We start from the raw sequence: 22,134 nt of genomic DNA on the forward strand, positions 1-22,134 counted from the left end.
ACCAGTCTTCTCCATACAGAAAATCCCCTCTGTCCTCTAGGGGCCAACAAAGCCCTCAAAAACCCCCTACAAAAGGGTGCGCTTTGGCCTCCCAGGGGACCGCTCTGAGCACCACTGACTAGAAGCTCCTGCTAACTCACACATATTGCTCCTTCTTTATTTGAGCCTGATGGTTTAGGCCCTCCCTGACCTAGTGATCCTGGCCCGCCATCTCTGACTTACCTCATTCAGCGGACCATAATTTTAGCCTACTTTATACATGTATGCGCTGTCCCTGACTGAATTCTCGTTCCCCTTTTACCTCCCCTCCCCCCTTTCCTTCTACCCCTTCCACTACCCCCTTATTTTCCTCCCCTCCCTATCTCCTTCCCCATCCCGATCTAATCATCTTTCCCTTAGCCTCTCCCCCCAATGTCAAGGGGCTACGCTCCCCTCATAAACGTATGCAGATTTTGAGACACCTTAAGCGGCTGCGAGCAGATGTCGCTCTTTTACAGGAGACCCATCTGGTCGCAGACAACCATTCTCGCCTGTGGAAAATATGGGTAGGTGAGGTTTTTGGCTTGCCGGCTGTGGGTAGCTATTTTACGCCACAAAAATCTCCATTATACCATTCGCTCCATCAAGACAGATACGGAAGGTTGCAGAATTACTCTCCACCTGACGGTTGCCTCAAGTAACATCGCTATATCTAATGTCTATGCCTCTAACTCCCCTGGACAGCCCTTCTTTCAAGATCTTACCTCCTGGTTCTTACAAATTCCTGAACAATTTAATCTTATTGGGGGGGACTTCAACACAGTCATGCATACGGCTGGAGACTGTACTTGGGACCTACAAGTTGAGCTCACACGGGTGACACTCCCAGCATCTTAGCTCAATCGGCCTCCTCACTTTGCCTTGCAGATATTTGGCGCGTCTCCCGCCCCACGGATTCTGAATCTTCCCTTTTCTCCCCTCCACATAATTCATTTTCTCGTATATACCACCTTTTCACTGATTTCCTACACACCCTTCGCACTGCCTGGGCTGAATTTGTAGAAACCAATGGGACTCATCTCTCCACCCCTAATTTTTTTTGGGAGATGGGGAAAGCTTTTTCTAAGAGGATGCATTATATCCTATAAAGGGCAATTCAAAAAACAACTTGTCTCCAATATTTGAAGGCCAGTGACTCCTTACGCCTGGCGCACCGTGCTTTAATGTTAAACCGTACTGTAGCCAACACACTTGCATGGCAAGCAGCCAAGCATGCCTTTGACCACTGGTCTGCACAGCAAGCTCTTAGTGAAGTTATGTTCAGGGCGCCACCTGCTGATCCATATTGGAGCTCTACGCTCCTTTAATGAAGATATTACTAATGCGCTCTCTGAGATTAGTGCCATCCTCACTAAGTACTACACCACCCTCTACTTGGAAGACCCTATTGACGTGGAAGCGGCAAATAAAATACTTGCAACAATTAAACTACCTACCCTATCTCCTGACCAGTTGGAGACTTTAAATGCCCCCATTTCCCCTGAGAACATCTGCTCTACTATCACTCTCTACTGGAAAAGCCCCTGGCCCAGACAGCTTCTCAGCAGAATTCTACAAACTGACTTCCAAGTTCATTCCTGATACCCTCTCATGTTTACAAAGCAGTGTGGGCTGAGGGCCCATACCCCCCTTGGGTGCTAAGGTACACATCAAACTCATATTCAAAAAGGGAAAAGATCCCCTATTCCCAGGTTCATATAGGCCTATATCCCTAATCAATGTTGACGTGAAAATTCTCTCCAAAATCATTGCATCCCATCTGGCGCATATCCTTCCATCAATTCTCCATCCGGCTGATTCAGGTTTTGTCCTGGGGCGGTCTTTTTCACTCAACAGCCGTAAGGTTCTTCTTGCCCTTGAATTTGCTAAGATGCATCCTGACCTTGACACAGCCATTATCTTGCTGGATGTCGAGAAAGCTTTCGATAACATCAGCTTTTCATAGTCATGAGAGTGGCCAGAATGAATGGCCCCATATTACAATTTGTCCAAAAGATGTACTCCTCACTAATGGCCCGCCTCGTTACTGCTAATCTCATGTGCCCTTACATGCCACTCACTAAAGGCACTCGCCAAGGCTGCCCCCTATCCCCTCTTCTCTTCAACATAGCCATTGGACCACTCTCCAGACATTTAAAATCATTGTCAGGGGTCAGTGATATCACGGTGGACAACCAAGTTCCATGTTTGGCTTTATTCGCCTAGGACGTTCTTTTAATTTCAACCAACCCTTCTTTGGATATTTCACTTCTCTGAGACCTGTTTGCAACCTTTTGGCTTGTTCAGGGCTCAGGATTAAATTTGACAAAAGTGAAATTTTGGCTCCCAGCCCACAGCTGGCTTGAGTCTAGATGGGCTCATCCCCATTTATAGTAGCACAACATCATATTACCTACCTAGGTGTTTGCATTGGCAGGGAACCCTCCTCTTTATATAGCTTGAATTAACCCCTGGTGATAGCCAAGATTGTACAGGAGTTGGAAGCATGGACAGACCTGCCCTTTTCACTATTTGGGAGATGCCACCTCTTTAAAGTGGTTTTATTTGCTAGACTATTGTATACATGACAGACCTTACTTCTATTACTGAAACATACTGACGTCCAAAAGATACACACTGCGCTGCTCGCGTTTATTTGGCGTGGCAAAAAATCTTCCATTGCGCTTCAAACACTGTCTCCCAAAGGGTGAAGGTGGAGCGGGCTTCTCCAATATTAGATTTTATAATCTTTCCTGCCTATTGAGACAAGGTATCGATTGGTTGACCAAAAATTATTGTTATTCTAAATACATGCTGGGGGTGCCCTTGTGTTCCAGTTTAATCTCCAGGCTACACACCCTTCCCCTGTCCCTGAGATCCAACCTCTTGATTAGAGACACCTGTATTGCCTAGAGAGAAATAAGGAGAATCCTGGGCCTACCCTTCACAATCTCAAGCCACCTTCCTATACCCAATGCAACCCAATGATCCCCTCTTCTATGGACCATAAGGCCTTTGCTCAATGGTCATCCTCTGGTCTAACAACCATCTCTAAATTCTTCTATCCTGCCCAAGGTACTTTTAGACCCTTTTTGGAGATGACTAAACAGTACTCCCTCATGCCATCACAGGTGTTTCACTATCATCAGCTAACCAGCTACCTCAGATGCTGCTTCAGCCCACGCCAAAACCCTTGTCAACACTCTTTTATTGATGCCCTAATAGATCGGGACCAGTACTCCCTATCAGAGATATACTCCAACCATATCAACCATCAGGCTTCGAAATACCACATTGTTCCTTTCAAACCCTGGATATCTATCCTTGACAACCAGGATACATCAGAAAAGATCCATGCAGGGTATCAAAAAGTCCACTCCCTGGTGATCTGGGAAACATGGTGAGAAACCCAGTTCAAAATCGCCCATTGGGCATATCTCTCGTTTCGCCACAGCAAAATTGACTCCTCTCTCTCCGCATGCCCTTGGTGCTCTACTCCCAGACCATCCCTTTTCCACAGACTATGGACCTGTTAAGCAATCTCCACCTTTTGAGATCAGGTGTTGAAATACATTGATAAGAGCCAGAAATTACTTCTACCTAAGGACCCTTTGTTATGCCTTTTCAGCTGTGATATCTCACAGGCTTCCTCATCAACACCTACCTGTGAGAATTTTCCTCAATGGGTCCATATTTGCCTTCTGACAGCCCACAGGGCAATATTGCAAGCTTGGATCCACCATTACCGTCTCAAATTGCCTCGGTAAAACAAGCACTTCTAACCCTATTTAACATTAGGAACATTCTACATCACTAAAATGCTTTATTGCAAGATGGCGTCGCTTCATGGAACATTCTTTCTCTCCAGAAGAAATCTCTTTTCACATGACTCCCTTCTGCTATACGGACTGGTACCTGCATGCAGACCTTACTAATACACTAGGTAAACTTAGAATCCAGGACACCTCCAACTCCTTAAGCCCTCATATCCCCTCAACCTAGGCATTCTTCCTAATCTATGAGATTAAGCAGTAAATTATTTGATGTGAAATGTTTGATATTTCTTCATAACTTTATTAATCTTTCTACCCGTTTCCGGGTGGAATGTTCACCTGCTTCCACTCCTTAGGCCACCACTTTGGTAGAACCAACGGTTAGTTACTCTTGTTGGACCAGATACTATGTTAGTAGCTATCTCATGAAGGTTTGTAGGTTACAAACAACGCAGCTTTATCCTGCTTACTATGTCGTATTATATCTTTTACTTTGTTGCCTTTGCTGGCAGACTACTCCTGATTCAACAAATTATATACTTTTATATGAAAATTGAATAAATATATATATTTTTTAAAAAAATCAAGATAGCACAGCCTATTTGAATGGAAGTAATATAAATTACACTAAAAACACGTGTGGTTGCTACGCTTTTGAATATAATTTATCACCTTCTTCAGCTTTGAAGCTAATTTAAAAAAAAAGATATAAAGTTGAACTCTAGCAAGAAACACATCTATATAGCAAATCAGTGACCCTATATGACCCTATATTTTTCAGTCTGTCCATTTTATAAAGCACCCCCCATGACCTCAAAAAGCAGTAGGGAAATGCTATTTCTCCTCTATTTCTCCTCTTTTCTATCATCTGAAATAAAGTGGAAGCACTACAGTCATGGCTACACTTTTTCATCCACAGATGAAGGCATGAAATACATCCATAGAGAAATGGTATGGCTCTGTAGGGAACCTGCTTGAAGATCTGCCCAGATTAAGATGCCTGCATATTGCTGAAAGGTCTGGTGTGCAGAATAGACAACACATACATGTGTTTCCTTTTGTGGCTTCTCACTTTTGAATCCATTTCTGAGTATAGGTGTATTGTATTTTTATTCCCAAATAAGCTGCGCTATACTGATCCGATAAATGCTATGTGAAGCAAATGAGTGAATAAATAAAGCATGAAATCAAAAATATTAACAAAGTGCAGACAGGGAAATGCATATACTAATGTTCAAATATTAGTCCATCATCCCATCAACAAAAAATGTTTTGCTTGTAATCTCCAACGTGTTTTAAACACACCACACCGATATAGGAAAAGTGTCATCAGAGTTTGCAGGAAAAAAGAGGACTTCCACCACCAACACTAATGCCGCTTACCAGCTACACTGATCCCATCTCGGAGACCAGATATCGCCAAATCAAAAACGCTTCCTCTGAGTCAGGACTGCATGGAGGGTGTATCCTCTTTAAGCGCTTGGTTCAAGTGGTTAGAAGAATCCTACGGCCACACCGCTTATTCCAATGGTTAGAAAAATCCTACGGCCACACCGCTCATTGCCCAGCAGATATAATAACGAAAGGAATCGCCATAGTGTGATATAGTCACGAAATTTAATATAATAAAAAAGATTGCACTTACATCAAGTAGAAAAAACTTTGCTTTGTAAAACAAACAAATTCGCCGGCCAGCTTAGTAACGCTGCCCGTCGCTTCCGGGTCCAGAGTAGATCGCGGTGACGTCAGTACGTCGCTCGTCCCTACGCCGTTTCGTTATAGGTAACGTCTTCCAGGGGCATTGTATTTTTACTATAAACTGATTGGAGGATTTTTTTTGCAGTAGGGGGCTCATTCATCCTAATGTGCAGAGTCTAACGAGAACCCAGTCTTCATCTTTGCACCTCATAATGTGAGGTTATGTTGGCTTTAAAAAAAAAAAAAAATCCTGCTATTTGATTACTCTCACTGGTGACAATCAGATAAATCATCAGGCAGCGTACCGAGGTGATGATATAGCAAATAATAACAATCTTCTGCACTCTCACTTTAAACTGCACTACTAAGCTGCAAGCACCTCTGACAAAATATATTTGCAAAGATCATAAATCAGACCATGGTGCAGCACTACCCTTACCAACCCTACTCAATAAATATAAGCTGTGGGAAAATCTGTTATGTGCAACAATATATATACCAAACCAATACCTCCCTCTTTTTATGCATTTCTTCATAAGAAAATAATGACATCATATAATATTAACATCAATAGGTGCATATATGCAGTAGTCTTTGTAATACAATGTGCAAATGATCTTATTTTTCTTTGATTACTCTCACTGGTGACAATCAGATAAATCATCAGGCAGCGTACCGAGGTGATGATATAGCAAATAATAACAATCTTCTGCACTCTCACTTTAAACTGCACTACTAAGCTGCAAGCACCTCTGACAAAATATATTTGCAAAGATCATAAATCAGACCATGGTGCAGCACTACCCTTACCAACCCTACTCAATAAATATAAGCTGTGGGAAAATCTGTTATGTGCAACAATATATATACCAAACCAATACCTCCCTCTTTTTATGCATTTCTTCATAAGAAAATAATGACATCATATAATATTAACATCAATAGGTGCATATATGCAGTAGTCTTTGTAATACAATGTGCAAATGATCTTATTTTTCTTCATTTCCTCAAGTGCTTCGCTAATAAGAGCCATAAGTGTCTCTTTCGGAAAGAGTATATAGAAAATGTAAAGGGTCTATTTGGAAAAGAGAATTAACACATAACAAAATGGATCCGGGTATATTGTGTAAGAAAAAATTTTTGTTGTTTTTTTGATGTTTGCAATATATATTATTTGTATTATTTATATTAACCGCTTTAGCCCCAGAAGATTTGGCTGCTGAATGACCGGGGCATTTTTGCAATTCGGCATTGCGTCGTTTAACTGACAATTGCGCGGTGGTGCAACATTGTAGCCAAACAAAATTGACAACCTTTTTTACCACAAAAAGAGCTTTCTTTTGGTGATATTTGATCATCCCTGGGGTTTTTATTTTTTGCGCTATAAACAAACAAAGAGCGACAATTTTGAAAAAAAACACAATATTTTGTACTTTTTACTATAATGAATATCCCCAGATATTTTTTTTCTCAGTTTAGGCCGATATGTATTCTTCTACATATTTTTGGTAACAAAAATCAAAATAAGCGTATATTGATTGGTTTACACAAAAGTTATAGCGTCTACAAAATAGGGGATAGATTTATAGCATTTTTATTATTATAATTTTTTTTTACTAGTAATGGCGGTGATCTGAGATTTTTATCATGACTGCGACATTATGGCAGACACATTGGACACATTTTTGGGACCATCAGCATTTATACAGCAATCAGTGCTATAAAATTCTTTGATTATGGTAAAAACCTCACTGGCAGTGAAAGGGTTAGCACTAGGGGCGATCAAGGTGTTCCCTGCTAAGTGTTCTAACTGAAGGGGAGATGGAACTTGCTAGGGGAAGAGATAGATTGGTGTTCATACTTTGTATGAACACACGATCTGTCTCTTCTCCCCTCCGCTGTGTCACAAGCGTTCTCGGGAGCCCAGCGGTCACACCTGTATCAGCTCCGGGGGCGAGCAGCGCACATGCCCGTAATGGCCAGATGAAGAAACCACGTAACATAATGGTGATTCGCGCAGCTCAGCCATGTCCGCAAGTGGTTAGTTATGTTTTTTTGTGGGTTGATTGCATTAGGGTTAGGAGTTAAATTAAAAGAAAGAAGAGATATAGCAACATGATTTATGGCATAATCAGCATCATTTGAAGTTTGGAGTGCAGTTGTTCACTAATGCTCTGGTGGTGGCATTCTGATCCACCAAGAAGAATGTATTGTGTCATGACTAGGGATGGTCTTGGTGTTCGAGTCAAATTTAAGTTTGACTCGAGCAGCGGGTGTTCATTTGTACACAAACAAACCGAACATATGGGACGTTCATGGTAAATTTAAGCGCCGCGGAGCATCCCATAATGCACTGCGAGATCGCAGTGCATTGACAACTGCTAATTGGCCAAAGCATGCAGGTCAGGTGCATGCTTTTGCATGATCTTCTTTGAGAGCCATGATTGGCCAAAGGCAGGGTGCCTTTGGCCAATCATGGCTCAGGGGGCTAAGTCCACGCCCCACGCTATATAAAGCTGCTTACACGGCGGCCGTGTATAGTGTGATAATAATGTAGAGAGGAGAACTTGAGCTAGATTAGGCAGGTTAGTTAGTGGCATGCAGGCAGTTTAGTGTGTGTGTATGTGTGTGTGTGTGTGTGTATATATATATATATATATATATATACATACAGTATCTCACAAAGGTGAGTACATCCCTCACATTTTTTTAAATATTTTATTCTATCTTTTCATGTGACAAGGCTATTTTGTGTGGCCACCATTATTTTCCAGCACTGTCTTCACCCTCTTGGGCATGGAGCTCAACAGATCTTCACAGGTTGCCACTGGAGTCCTTTTCCACTCCTCCATGACAAGATCATGGAGCTGGTGGATGTTAGAGACCTAGCGCTCCTGCACCTTCCATTTGAGAATGCCCCACAGATGCTCAATAGGGTTTAGGTCTGGAGACATGCTTGGCCAGTCCATCACCTTTACCCTCAGTTTCTTTAGCAAGGCAGTGGTCATCTTGGAAGTTTGTTTGGGGTTGTTATGTTGGAATACTGCCCTGTTTCCCAGTCTCCAAAGGGAGGGGATCATGCTCTGCTTCAGTATGTCACAGTACATGTTGGCATTCATGGTTCCCTCAATGAACTTTAGCTCCCCAGTGAAGGCAGCCCCAGACCATGACACGCCTACCACCATGCTTGACTGTAAGCAAGACACACTTGTCTTTGTACTCTTCAGCTGGTTGCCATCACACACGCTTGACACAATCTGAGCCAAATATGTATATCTTGGTCTCATCAGACCACAGGACATGATTCCAGTAATCCATGCCCTTAGTCAGCTTGTCTTCAGCAAACTGTTTGTGGGCTTTCTAGTGCATCATCTTTAGAAGAGGCTTCCTTCTGGGACGACATACAGCATTTTTTGTATACATTTCAGCTCTCAACAGGGATGTCCGATGACAGCTGATGAGTCTTAATAACCTGCTATTCTTCACACAGATTTCAAATCATCATGAAAATCTGGAATTTTTTAGAGTATGATCATTCTGATACATCTATATCTATTTCTGATGAAGCAAGCAATTCTCAGAACATAGTAAGTACATGCAAGGTGAGAACAGTTGTACATTGAGACATGTTTTGGTTGGAGTACAAGAATCATGCTCATCTGTTTTAATGATGGATGTAAATGGGAAATAAATAACCTTTACTAGTCTTGGAATGGAAACATGGTGGGTTTGGTTAATTCTTTGTAACAATATATACATTGTCTCAAGAAAAAGCAAATGCTAACATGATAAATGGATAACATTTAAAATAAACTTCAACAGAATTGTTGGAGTTCTGGAAAAAAACTGAAGGGGATAAGGGAATACCTTGAGGAATGGCTTCTCTTTTTGGGAGAGATGCATTTTCCTCTGTTGCGGTAGTCAGGGCTATTACGATTCAACCCCCCGTCACGTACCAGGAGATGGAGCCTGACATGGAAAGGAAGGCAATCTCCTACACCTCCGGCCTGGTACCCATGATAAAGTAAACAGGAGGCACGGAAGCCTGGAGTGGCTAGAAGTTTGGATGGTGAAGGCTGCAGATGAGAGGTCTGTGCATACTTGGATGCAGGCTGGATCATGACGCAGGGCAGCAGGTACTAGGCAAGCTGTCAGGTGGCAAACAGCAGGTACTTGGCAGGCTCACATGTAGCAGACAGCAGATATTTGAGGGCTGGCAGGTAGCAGACAGCAGGCATCTGGCAGCATGGCAGGTAGCAGACAGCAGGTATAAGGATGGCTGGGCACAGAGCAGGGTCAGGAAAGCCAGGTCAGTCACTAGCAGACGCTTCAGGAACAGAGCAATAGGCAGCAGAGTAGCCAGGTTCAAGCTGGAGCTTGCAAGAGCAAGCAGACGTGGTGGAAAAGCAAGCCAGGGGTCAGTTTAGGTAGAGTACAAGCATGGTCACACGGATCAGAATGGCAACAGGATCAAACACAAGAAACAGGTAGCAGGTAGCAGAATGCTGTAGACAATAAGGCAAAGTCCTAGTGCAGCAGAGGTGTTTATATAGCCCACTTGGCGCCACTTAGCATGCACACGTGTAGCTAATAGGTTTTCTCGTCTGTTGATTTGGCTAACAGAAATTCTCAGTTTTCTGGTTGTACATAACTTTGTGCCTGGGCATATTTATTTATTCTTATTTATTTATTGTAAAGCCCCATGCACACTATCAGATTTTCTGCTGATTTTTGTGTTCAGATTTACCAAAACCATGTAGTGCAAGGGCCTGCCTGATTGCATACAAATTGAGATTCCTAAGATTTGACCTCATATTATATGGTTTTGGTAAATCTGAAGGCAAAAATCAACAGAAAATCTGATAGGGTGTATGGGGCTTTAAAATCCTTGATACAATGTTGCAAGTGCTTCAAGGACTTTTAATTACAGCACCTGTGTAAAAAATAATTCTGCGCTGCCCTTGGAGATAGCAGCTAACACAGCAATTAGATAATAGCAAAAACAATAGGGAAACAAAAAATAGTTTAGCGCTCTGTGAAAAAATAAAAATAATAAACTTAAAGCAGACCCCCACCCTCAAGTGGAAGTTCCACTCATCGAAACCCTCCCCGCCTCCGGTACCACAATTGGCACCTTTCAGGGAAGAGGGGGGTGCAGATACCTGTATAATCCAGGTATCTGCACTCATTTCCGGGAATAGATAGCCGCAGATGCCCCCCCCCCCCCCCCCGTTGTGTTTTGGGAAACACACAGGACACAACGGGGAACAGTGAAGACGTGCAGCATGACTTGTGCATGCGCAGTAGGGAACCGGACAGTAAATCCGCAATGCTTTGCTTCTCGATTCCCTGACAGAGGATGGCGGCAGGGCAGCCGAGAGACGAGCAATTGCTCGTCATCTGCTGACGACATCACTGGACCCTGGAACAGGTAAGTGTCCATTTATTAAAAGTCAGCAGCTGCAGTATTTGTATTTTTTTTTTCAGGTGGCACTCCTCTTTAACGTGATACAAGTAAATGTGGGTGATGAACCCAAATACTCTCAATATTGAAATAAGAATTTAAAAAAATAAACATATGTTGTGATCCGTACATACAAGTGAATAAATGTCCATAAAGGGTAAAAAACTGAATAACATTGTTCAAAAAAGTTCAAAGACGTTGTGTTGATATCCAAACAGTGAACATAGATATATGACTGGAGTGAAGGGACCCACCACCGATAAATAGAACGCTTACCAAAGCATTTGAACCCAAAAGAACATATGTTCTGAGTCAAACAGGCTTGTGTTGTATAGACAACAAATATGGATGGACGCTTGTAATCTCCAAATCACTGGACCAGGATTGCCTGGCTATCTACAAGATGGGGGGTGTCCTTACAGGATTATTTTATGGGAGACGATAGTCAGATATCCATAGATGTAGTGAGGATAATTAAAAGAGAGGAGCACAGAAAGGACCACATAGCGTGATTCCATTTAAGATAAAGAGTTTTAATGTAGCTAGCACACTTAAATTTAGTAGATCAAATAAGCTCTTTAAAACAACAACGTGTTTTTTAAAGTGCTTTTTTGATCTACTAAAGGTAAGTGTTCTAGCTACATTAAAACTCTTTTTATCTTAAACCGAATCACGTTATGCCACCCTTTCTGTTCTTTTCTTTCAATTATACTTACTACATCTAGACAGTTACAGCACCTGTCACTTTAATGTTTTTGCACTTCCAGTTTTCTGGCACTTTTATATTATTGTATTATAGAACACATGTGATATAAATGTTTTTTATACATCATTAATTGCAGAAATTTATAACACTTTGAGTGATCACATGTTCACTTTTTGAGACACATGCTGTAACACGTATTAGCACAATTTACCACTAGCAGCACCACATCAACTTCCTCCCTTTTGCACTAAATTTATTTTGTGACTCATGATAGTTGTGTGAGTCTGTAATCGAGTTGGGTTACTCTAGGACAGGCTGGAGGGCTCTACAAGGCAGGTCTTTAGTACCTCCCCCTGGTTATAGAAGCTTGGAGAAGCCTCTGGAAGTTAGTGGGCACGATCTGCATACTTGAGGGAATTTGGCAGGGTGGCTGGATCAGCCCCTAAATATGGTGGAGTCTGACCAGTAGGGGGAGGTGGGTGGATAATGGAGTGATGAAGCTGGGTCATGTGGCCTGGGAGGGGACCCCAGGTTGAGGGGGGCTCAGCCGCCAGGCTGGGAGCGCAGATAGGAAGAAGTACTGAGGGATTTCCTCTATCCCGTGGTTTCAGTTGGGACACACCCTGGTTTGCGGGGAAGGACCCCTACAGTAGGAGGCCTGAACAGTCATCTCTTCTGGGCAGCAGGATTTCCATGGACTGTGTGAGTACACCCCCAAGGCAGAAAGTGTTGAAGTTGCTGGATGTAATATCAAGCAAGCTTTTCTGGGACTATGCTAGCAAGTTTTGACCAAATCCCTTGTCCTGGGCCATTTTCTGAGCAGCCAGGTGGGCTGGTATTTTCAAGAAAGGGGACATAGGACTCCTGCAAATGATATTCTGCTATAATTTTATTCTGGTAAACAGTTCCTGTAAATTGAGATTTCTTTGTCAAGTGCATAGACTGTTGCTGTTCTGGAGGGAATACAGTCAAGTCTGAGTTCATTTTCTGGATTACATAGAGAAGGAAGTTGTCCTTATCATTGTTCTTCAAGTCAAATTGGGCAGCCCATAATCTCTATACCCTATCCAAGTTGTTTTCTCCAATTACTGTATTTATTTGCGTATTACACGCAATTTTGGGATGGGCACTGACCGTTATTTTGCTTCAAAGTTCCTTATTTAAATTTAATTTTTTTTTACTGAAACTGCCCTCTTAAAATTAATGTGCATGTTATACGCTTGTGTGTGCTATATGCTGATAAATACGGTAACTGCTTCCCACCCGGCCACTGCGTATAAACAGCAGGTGGGTGCTTCCTCCTGAGTGGATGTTCCTGAACGTCCTTCAGGAGGAGTGGGATCTCAATGCGCTCATGTCCCCCGGACACACTGCATCTCGGATTGGCTGGAGGGCTTTGTAATTTGACTTCCTGATCACATGATGGCTGTGTCCAATCACAGCCATCATGTGATGTAAACACAGCCTGGTGACATCACAAGGAGTGGGATCGCGCGGCCGTGTGCCCGCGCAGCTGTGCGACCCTGAGGTGCCTGTGTCCCCCAGAGACAGGGCAACATCACTCGACAGGAGGACTCTGTGATTGGCCCTCCTGATCACATGACAGCTGTGTCCAATCACAGCTGTCATTCAATTTAAACACAGCTGTTGCCAGGCGATCGGGTCTGTTTCTCCTCACACAAAGCCTGTCAGTGAGGAGGAGAGCGGATCTGTGCTGCGAGCTGGGATCAGTGTGTATGAGCTGTTTTTTTACAGCTTTTTACTCACTGATCACCCAGCTAGTGTCCCCAACACAGTGAAAAACATCTATCCCACATCTGTGCCAAAAAAAATCATCAACATCTGCCAAATCTATCCCACTGAACATCTGTCCGTGATCATCTGCCACATCTGTTCATGATAATCTACCACATCTACCACATCTGTCACATCTGTCCATGATCATCTGGCGCACATCTGTCCATGATCATCTGGCGCACATCTGTCCATGATCATTTGGCACACATCTGTCCGTGATCATCTGCTCACATCTGTCCGCGATCATCTGCTCACATCTGACGCACATCTGTCTGTGATAATTTGCCACATCTGTCTGTGATCATCTGCCACACTTGTCTGTTATCATCTGCCACACCTGTCCATGATCATCTGCCACATTTCTCTGTGATCATCTGCACACATCTGTCTTTGATCATCTGCAAAATCTGTCTGTGATCATCTGCCACATCTATCTGTGATCATCTGCCACATCTGTCCATGATCGACTGCCACATCTAATTCCATTGTCCTGGTGCTCCAGGGCCTTCAAAAATTGGATAGATGCTCTGGAAATGAAATTAGTAATTTATGCCTTTAGAACGCCTGATGCTACTTGGATGTTGGGCCTCTGTATGTGGTCAGGCTGTGTAAAAGTCTCACACATGTAGTATCGCCATACTCAGGAGGAGTAGCAGAATGCGTTTTTGGGTGTAATTTTTGCTATATACATGCTATGAGGTTTATTTACTAAAGGCAAATCCACTTTGCACTGCAAGTGCACTTGGAAAGTTGGAAGTAAAGTCACTGTAGATCTGAGGGGGACATGCAAGGAAAATAAAAAACAGCATTTTAGCTTGCACATGATAGGATGATAAAATCAGCAGAGCTTCCCCTCATTTCAGATCGATCTACCCCTTCGATTTAGACCGACTGCACTTCCAAGTGCACTTGCAGTGCAAAGTGGATTTACCTTTTAGTAAATAACCCACTATGTGTTGGAAATATCTTATAAATTGACAACTTTGTGTAAAAGAAATGTGTTTTTTTTTCTTTCAAAAAACTTGAAAATAATTACATGTTCAAAAGACTTATTATACCTCGTAGAATATACATTGGGGTGTTTTCTTTCCAAAATTGGGTCATTTTGTGGGTGTTTCTATTGTCCTGGTGCTCCAGTGCCTTCAAAAATGTGATAGGTACTCAGGAAACTAAATGAGTAATTTATGCTCCTGAAACACCTGATGATGCTCCCTGAATGTTGGGCCTCTGTATGTGTCAAGGCTGTGGAAAAGTCTTACACATGTTCGATCCCAAACAGGCACAGACAAAGAGGAAACATATACACAAAAAAACAGAGCTTACATCAAACATAAAACAAAACATACACATCCGGACGCCAGTGGGATCTGAAACTGGTCCAAAGTTGGTGCTGAAAATATGCAACAACTAATTACTAATTAGCAACATGGGGCCAGCATCAAATCCCCCCTGGTGGCTCGAGTCAAATAGAAAGTAAAGATTAGAGGTAGCCAGGAAGACAGCAGCCAAATAGAAAAGCTGTAGATATACCATCAATGATGGTGATAGCCCCACCCACTGGAATCTGACAAGCTGAAATTAAAAATCATGAAAGTCATGAATTCTCTTTCTTCAACATAAGAACAGTTCATTCATGTAATATAGTGAGGCTGTTACCACAGCACAGATGATAATTGGATAATCCAATGGAGGCACAGAGAGTATGCAAACTATGAATGATGCTAAAAGTCAATGCAGAAGCTTTACATATTGTTGATTTTCCTTTTTCAACATCAAACACTTTTGGCAGTAATGAACTTCTTATTTTAGCTTCCCATACATGAAGTTCTCTTACGCTGAGGGATGTATGAATGTCATGACAGTGCTATTTGCTGCCCGGCTAAAATGGAATGTACTTACAGAGCTGAAATTAAATTCATATTGCTCCACTTTGCCAATACGTGTCATCCATAGTGTATGAAACAACACAGAGGTACCTCAACTGGTCATGACTCTGCGCGCGCTGGTTCTGGTATTGGCAACAAACTTCATCCCGAGTCACTTCCTGTATGCTCCTGTATGTTCGCCGTCAGGCTCGTAACCCAATGAGGGATCCTCGTCGCTGCACCACAGCGTGGCGTCTTGGCGCAAATGACATTTCACAGTAAACAGTGTGTAGCTTCATCTGGACGTAATGGGCATGCGTGGGCACTCCCTTATATACATGATTCACCTCCCACAGCCGCCCATTGATAATTTAACAACCTAAAGGAGTGCTCCCCGTCTGTGCAATAATCAAAAACGTACTTCACTCTCTACCAATAGTGTCCACTTAACCACTTAAGGACCGCCGCATGTAAATGTACGTCGGCACAATGGCACTGACAGGCACAAGCACGTACATGTACGTGCTTGCCTTCCAGCGGGTGGGGGGTCCGATCGGATCCCCTCGCGCTGGCTGCGGTGGTCCGTTTCGCTTCAGGAGCGATCCGGGATGAGGGGATGGCCATTGGTTTCTGGCCATCCCCTCTCGATCGCTCCTGGCGAATGAGAAGCTTCCCCCGCCTGTGTAGTGTAAACACAGGCAGGGAGGAAGTGATGTCACTCTCCTCGGGGCGGTCTTTTTGACCGGACTGCGAGGAGAGCAGAGATAGTAAGTGCACCAACACTACACTGACATGTAGGTACACATAGGCAAAAATCACCCCGATCGCCCCCCGATCGCCCCCAGCCCCCCCCCCCCCCCCGTCACAGTGTCACTGATTGCAGTGATCATTTATTTACTGATCACTGCATTTAGTGTCAGTTGTGACAGTAAAAAGTGTCAGGGCAGTTAGTGTTAGGTCCAAGGTAGCCAACTACCCCCCCCCAATAAAGGTTTAACCCTCTGATTGCCCCTAGAGTTAACCCTTTTACCCCCTTTTGCCAGTGTCACTAAGCGATCGTTTTTCTGATCTCACTGGTGCCGCTAGGTAGCTAGTTATCTTTTTAGGTTCACCGCCAGGTTTTTATAGCGTTAGGTACCCCATATATACTACCCAATAAAGGTTTTAACCCCCTGATTGCGCCTAGAGTTAACCCTTTCACCAGCGATCACCGTATAAGTGTCACTGGTGATGCTGGATAGCCAGTTAGTTATTTAGTTATTTAGGTTCCCCATCAGGTTTTTATATAGCGTCCGTAACCCCCATATACTACCTAATAAAGGTTTTAACCCCCTGATTGCCCCTAGTTAACCCTTTCACCCCCTTTTGCCAGTGTCACCAAGCGATCGTTTTTCTGATCGCTGCATTAGTGTCACTGGTGCCGCTAGGTAGCTAGTTATTTTTTTAGGTTCACCGCTGATTGCCCCTAGAGTTAACCCTTTCACCAGCGATCACTGTATAAGTGTCACTGGTGACGCTGGTTAGCCAGTTAGTTATTTAGATTCCCCGTCAGGTTTTTATATAGCGTCAGGAACCCCCATATACTACCTAATAAAGATTTAAACCCCCTGATTGCCCCTAGTTAACCCTTTCACCAGTGATCACCGTATAAGTGTTACGGGTGACTCTGGTTAGTTAGTTTGCTTTTTATAGCATCAGGGCACCCTCCATTTATTACCAAATAAAGGTTTAACCCCCTGATCACCCGGCAGGTGATATCAATTAGGTTTTAGGGTCAGGGTCTGCGTCACCCCAGGCAGCGCTAGGTTAGTGCCAGTACCGCTAACACCCACGCGCAAAGCATACACCTCCCGTAGTGGTATAGTATCTGAACAGATCAATATCTGATCTGATCAGATCTATACTAGCGTCCCCAGCAGTTTAGGGTTCCAAAAAACGCATTGTTAGCGGGATCAGCCCAGATACCTGCTAACACCTGCGTTTTGCCCCTCCGCCCAGCCCACCCAAGTGCAGTATCGATCAATCACTGTCACTTACAAAACACTAAACGCATAACTGCAGCGTTTGCAGAGTCAGGCCTGATCCCTGCGATCGCTAACAGTCTTTTTGGTAGCGTTTTATATTTAAATCCTGAAGGCGGTGTTTGGCTTTCGGGCTCCCGTACGCGGCTAGGCTCACAAAAAGTCCCCAACATGTGGTATCCCTGTACTCAGGAGAAGCAGCAGAATTTATTTTGGGGTGTAATTTCACTTATGCCCATAGCATGTGTGAGCAATATACCATTTAGTGACAACTTTGTGCAAAAAAAAAAAAGTTTGTAATATACCCGCAACTTGTGGCAAAATATAAAATATTTCATGGACTCAACATGCCTCTCAGTAAATATCTTGGGGTGTCTACTTTCCAAAATAGAGTCATTTGGGGGGGGTTCGTGCTATTTTGGCATTTTATGGCCTTCGAAACTGTGATAGGTAGTGAGGAGTGAAATCAAAAATTTGCACCCTTAGAAATCCTGAAGGCAGTGATTGGTTTTCGGGGTCCCGTACACGGCTAGGCTCCCAAAAAGTCCCACATATGTAGTATCCCCGTACTCAGGAGAAGCAGCAGAATATATTTTGGGGTGCAATTCAACATATAACTATGGCATGTGTGAGCAATATATCATTTAGTGACAACTTTTTGTAAACTTTTTTTTTTTTTGTGTCATTATTCAATCACTTGGGACAAAAAAATATTCAATGGGGGGTGTGGCCGGAAGCCGAGGACGACGGACGTGTCTGGGGAGAGCTCCGCTGAGGCCTAGCTCCATCGAACCCCATCCTCGGCCGCAACCTTTTTCTGCCCACCGACCTCTCCATCTCGTCGGTGGGCCATCAGAGCTCCGGACGGAGCTGATATTCCTGCTGAATCCGCCGCCGTTCTCACTCCGCAGCGGCGGGCGGCGAGGCAGGCCGAACACCGCCATCTTGCGGCCTACACCGACCCACGGAGCCTCCGGACGGTGCATCCTAGGCCCCATCCCGGCCGGGACTGCAGAGGACACCTGGCGCTGACCCCTTCGGATAGCCTCTCCTACACCGGACCCCCGCTGGCCGCTGCTCGGATGCCAGAGAGGAAGCCCAGGCCCCAGCTAGAAAGGTGAGCTCCGGCGACCATCTTGCTCCACCCGAGGCCTCTAACAGAATAACTGCTCTCCCTCCTCTGTGGCCGGATTGCTGCCCCATCCAGAACAGGCATTGATCCCTGCCTCAGCTGCGCACCTGAGTGTCTGCCTGCTTACATCAATCTCACCCTCCTACCCTGCACCTACCCTCGGCCTGCTCAGCGGCCATCTTGGTTCACCCATCCCCTTCTCCTACTACCTGTGGCCTGTACCTGCTTGCTATTTGCCCTGGTTCCTGCCCTAACTGGTGCCCTCTCCCCTTATACCACCCAGTGGGGCAGTGGGGTCTGGATTTCCCCCACCTGGCTGTTTGGGACTGCTGCGGTCTGCCCTCCTGCTCCATCTCCCTCCCCTCACAGTTGACTGCTGCGGCCTGCACTCCTGCTCCATCCCCCCTCCCCCCCACGGTTGGTTTGGACCTTCTGAACGGCAGCATACTATCTTGGGGTCTCATCTTGGGTCCCACTTGTTTGACAGCCATGTGATCATCCTACGTAGGCCTTAGCCGCCTTCCAATGCTCCCGTGCTACTCACAGTCGCTACTTTTCTATGGGAAACACCGCATGTAACTGAATATACGCCTAGTCCCAACGCCTCATGGTGAAATACGGGCCGAAACACCTTCCTCAGTCTACGTCCCCGGATTTGCGGCCCTCACAGACACAGACTCTGGATCGATTTTTAAGCAGGCCGGCCTCCCCAGCCCCTTCTCCAGGTTCTTTCACGTATGCACAAGTGGCATCCCAAGCACCGGCGCACGACAGTCCATATTCCTTGTCACACAGCCACTCAGACGCAATGTCCACCCCGGTCACAGTTGATGTACTTGACGATAAACTGCGAGTTCTCCTACAAGACTTGACGAGTAATGTTTCGAAGGAAATGGGTAAGCTGGCCCATGAACTGCGGGGGGAGCTTGCCCAGATTGGAGAACGGACTGATGTCCTGGAAACCAAATTTGATGACCTGATACAATATGTCCACGTTTTGGAAGAAGACAACGCCGGTCTGAAACAATCGGTCTCTCAGCTCCAATCCCAACAGGAAGATTTGGAGAATAGGGAACGTCGCCAAAACCTTCGGATCAGAGGCGTCCCGGAGGCTATTAGTGAGGGGGAGATCAAACCATACCTACTCAGCCTCTTTAACGTTGTTGCCCCTAAAGTCCCGGACATAGACTGGAGAATGGATAGGGCCCACAGATCCCTGGCCCCAAAACCGCCTGCCGGAGCCAACCCTAGAGACATTATCGTACGCTTTCATTACTACGATAGCAAGGAGGCTTTGACCATGGCCACCCTGAACAAATCCCGTTTGGAATTTAAAGGAGCCAAGATACAAATTTTTAGTGACTTATCCCCTATTACTCTTGCCAAACGTCGCAGCTTTCGCCCCGTGACTGCCCATCTGCAAAACCATCAGTTCCCATATCGTTGGGGGTTTCCTTTCCGCCTTTCTGCTACTAAAGATGGGATTCAATACTCTATGAGAGATCTTCAGGAGAGTGAAGCTTTCATACGTAACCTGGGCCTACCACCGCTTCCAGACGAAGATCCCATGCCTCTTCCGACGACGCCCAGACCCTCCTCCATTCCTGCTCGGATCTGGACCCCTGCACGCCAAAAGTCGCAGAACTCCTTTTCTACTCCTCAGCGTAACCTGCATCCTAGACTCCCTCCCTGATGGAAGCTTCCATGTGTTATGTTTGGCTGATCTCGGCCCTCGGCCCCTATCTCACCATGTTTCCTCTTTAACAAGGGATATTTGCAACTTTAGTTACAGGTTCTATTTTTCACTGCCCCTGTTCTTTTTTGGTTGTTGGGACTACAGTGTTTTGCTCTTATTTCCTGTAATTTTTTCTGGAAGGTGGCGGGGTCTCTCCAGATGAGCTGGAACCCCTGATGTGCCTTCTTTGGTTCCACGGCTACGGCTGTGGACTCCTGGGTGGTTTTTACCCCCCAGGCCTTTTTTCTATTAGTAATGTTTTTTTTTTTTTTTAGGCCTATTTTTCGGCCTTTTTTTCATCTTTTGTTCAATTTGGATGCACTCTACTACACTTTATAATCACATTGTTGTTATTATATGTCTTCATTTGCCTTTTGCTTCTAGGACACACCACGAGTCCCGATTTCTTCATGGTTGGTATGATTATGTCCGTTTTTTATATATATATTACGGGTATCTTAAGCTTTCGCTGATTTCTATACGATGGCTTTGAGGGTACTTACTTACAATGTTAAGGGCCTGAACTCAATCCATAAGCGCTGGATGGCTTTGAAGGAGTTCAGGTCTTCCAACGCGGATGTGGTCCTAGTCCAGGAGACCCACTTTCGCCCAGGGGGATCTCTTAAATTTGCAGCCAAACATTTTCCGGTCTCTTTTATGGCCTCCGACCCCTCTGGTAAAGCAGGGGTGGCAATACTGATTAAAAAGACATGCCCACTACGGGTTAAGTCCTCATTTATTGATCCTCAGGGCAGATACATCCTCCTGGACTGTGACTACTTATCTCGTTCTCTTACTATAATCAATGTTTATGCTCCCAACTCAGGCCAGATTCACTTCCTCACTGAGGTCTTGGACAGCCTGGGCACCTATGCCCAGCCATTCATGATCCTTGGCGGGGACTTTAATATGGCCATGTCTGCTAGGAAGGATAGGCAGACCCTGTTTTCAGATAATCCCTCTTTAAAAACGGAACGTCAATCCGCTGCGTTTCGCAAGCTCATTAGGTCTCATAACTTTTTAGACACCTGGAGGATTAAACATCCTACACATCGGCAATTCTCCTTTTACTCTCCCCCACACAAGATGTACTCTAGATTGGACTACATCTTTGTTTCGGCGCCTCTTCTAACGTCGGCAGTGGCCTCGGAGTTAAATCCCATAACGTGGTCTGATCACTCATCGGTCCAGCTCGACCTCGTCCTCACCCTCTCTACACCTAAGACCTGCCACTGGAGATTCAACGAGTTTCTCCTCCGCGATCCGGTTACCGAAACCCATCTATCCCACGGGTTAGCCGAATTTTTTCAGCTTAATGAAGGGTCGGTGCGGGACGTGTCCACCCTTTGGGAGGCCCACAAGGCTGTTTTTAGAGGATTATGTATCTCGGCTGGCTCTCGCCTTAAGCGGGACTCGGCAGCGCAGAGACTAGACCTCCTTTCGCAATTGCAAAAAGCTGAAGCTTTGCTTGTGTCCTCCCCATCGGTGCCGCGTCTTTGCACAGTGACCTCTCTCCGCGAACGGTTAAAATCCTTAGATATGCACAAGTGTTCTAAGGCTCTGCTTTGGGCTAAACAGAGGTTCTATGAATTTGCCAACAAGCCTCACATGATGTTGGTGAACAAGCTTAAGCCCCGTCCGTTTTACTCCTATCCTGACCTCCTGCTACAGCCGGACGGCACTCTAAAGTATTTGGCACTTTTTACAAAAAATTATATAATTGCCTAGCTTCTGACCCTAACCATGAGTTCTCCCAAGGTAGCTTTGATGATTTCTGCGCTTCCTTGAAATTACCAGTGTTGTCTTCCCCACAAGTGGACACCCTAAATGCCCCCGTTACACCAGAGGAGCTGGCTGCGGTTGTAAAAGACCTTCCGTCCCATAAATCCCCGGGTCCTGATGGGCTTCCTTATGTTTATTATAAA

This window comes from Lithobates pipiens, unplaced genomic scaffold (genome assembly GCF_037356315.1).
Source record: "Lithobates pipiens isolate NorthernLeopardFrog02 unplaced genomic scaffold, aLitPip1_a1.2 Scaffold_22, whole genome shotgun sequence".
Lineage (NCBI taxonomy): Eukaryota > Metazoa > Chordata > Amphibia > Anura > Ranidae > Lithobates > Lithobates pipiens.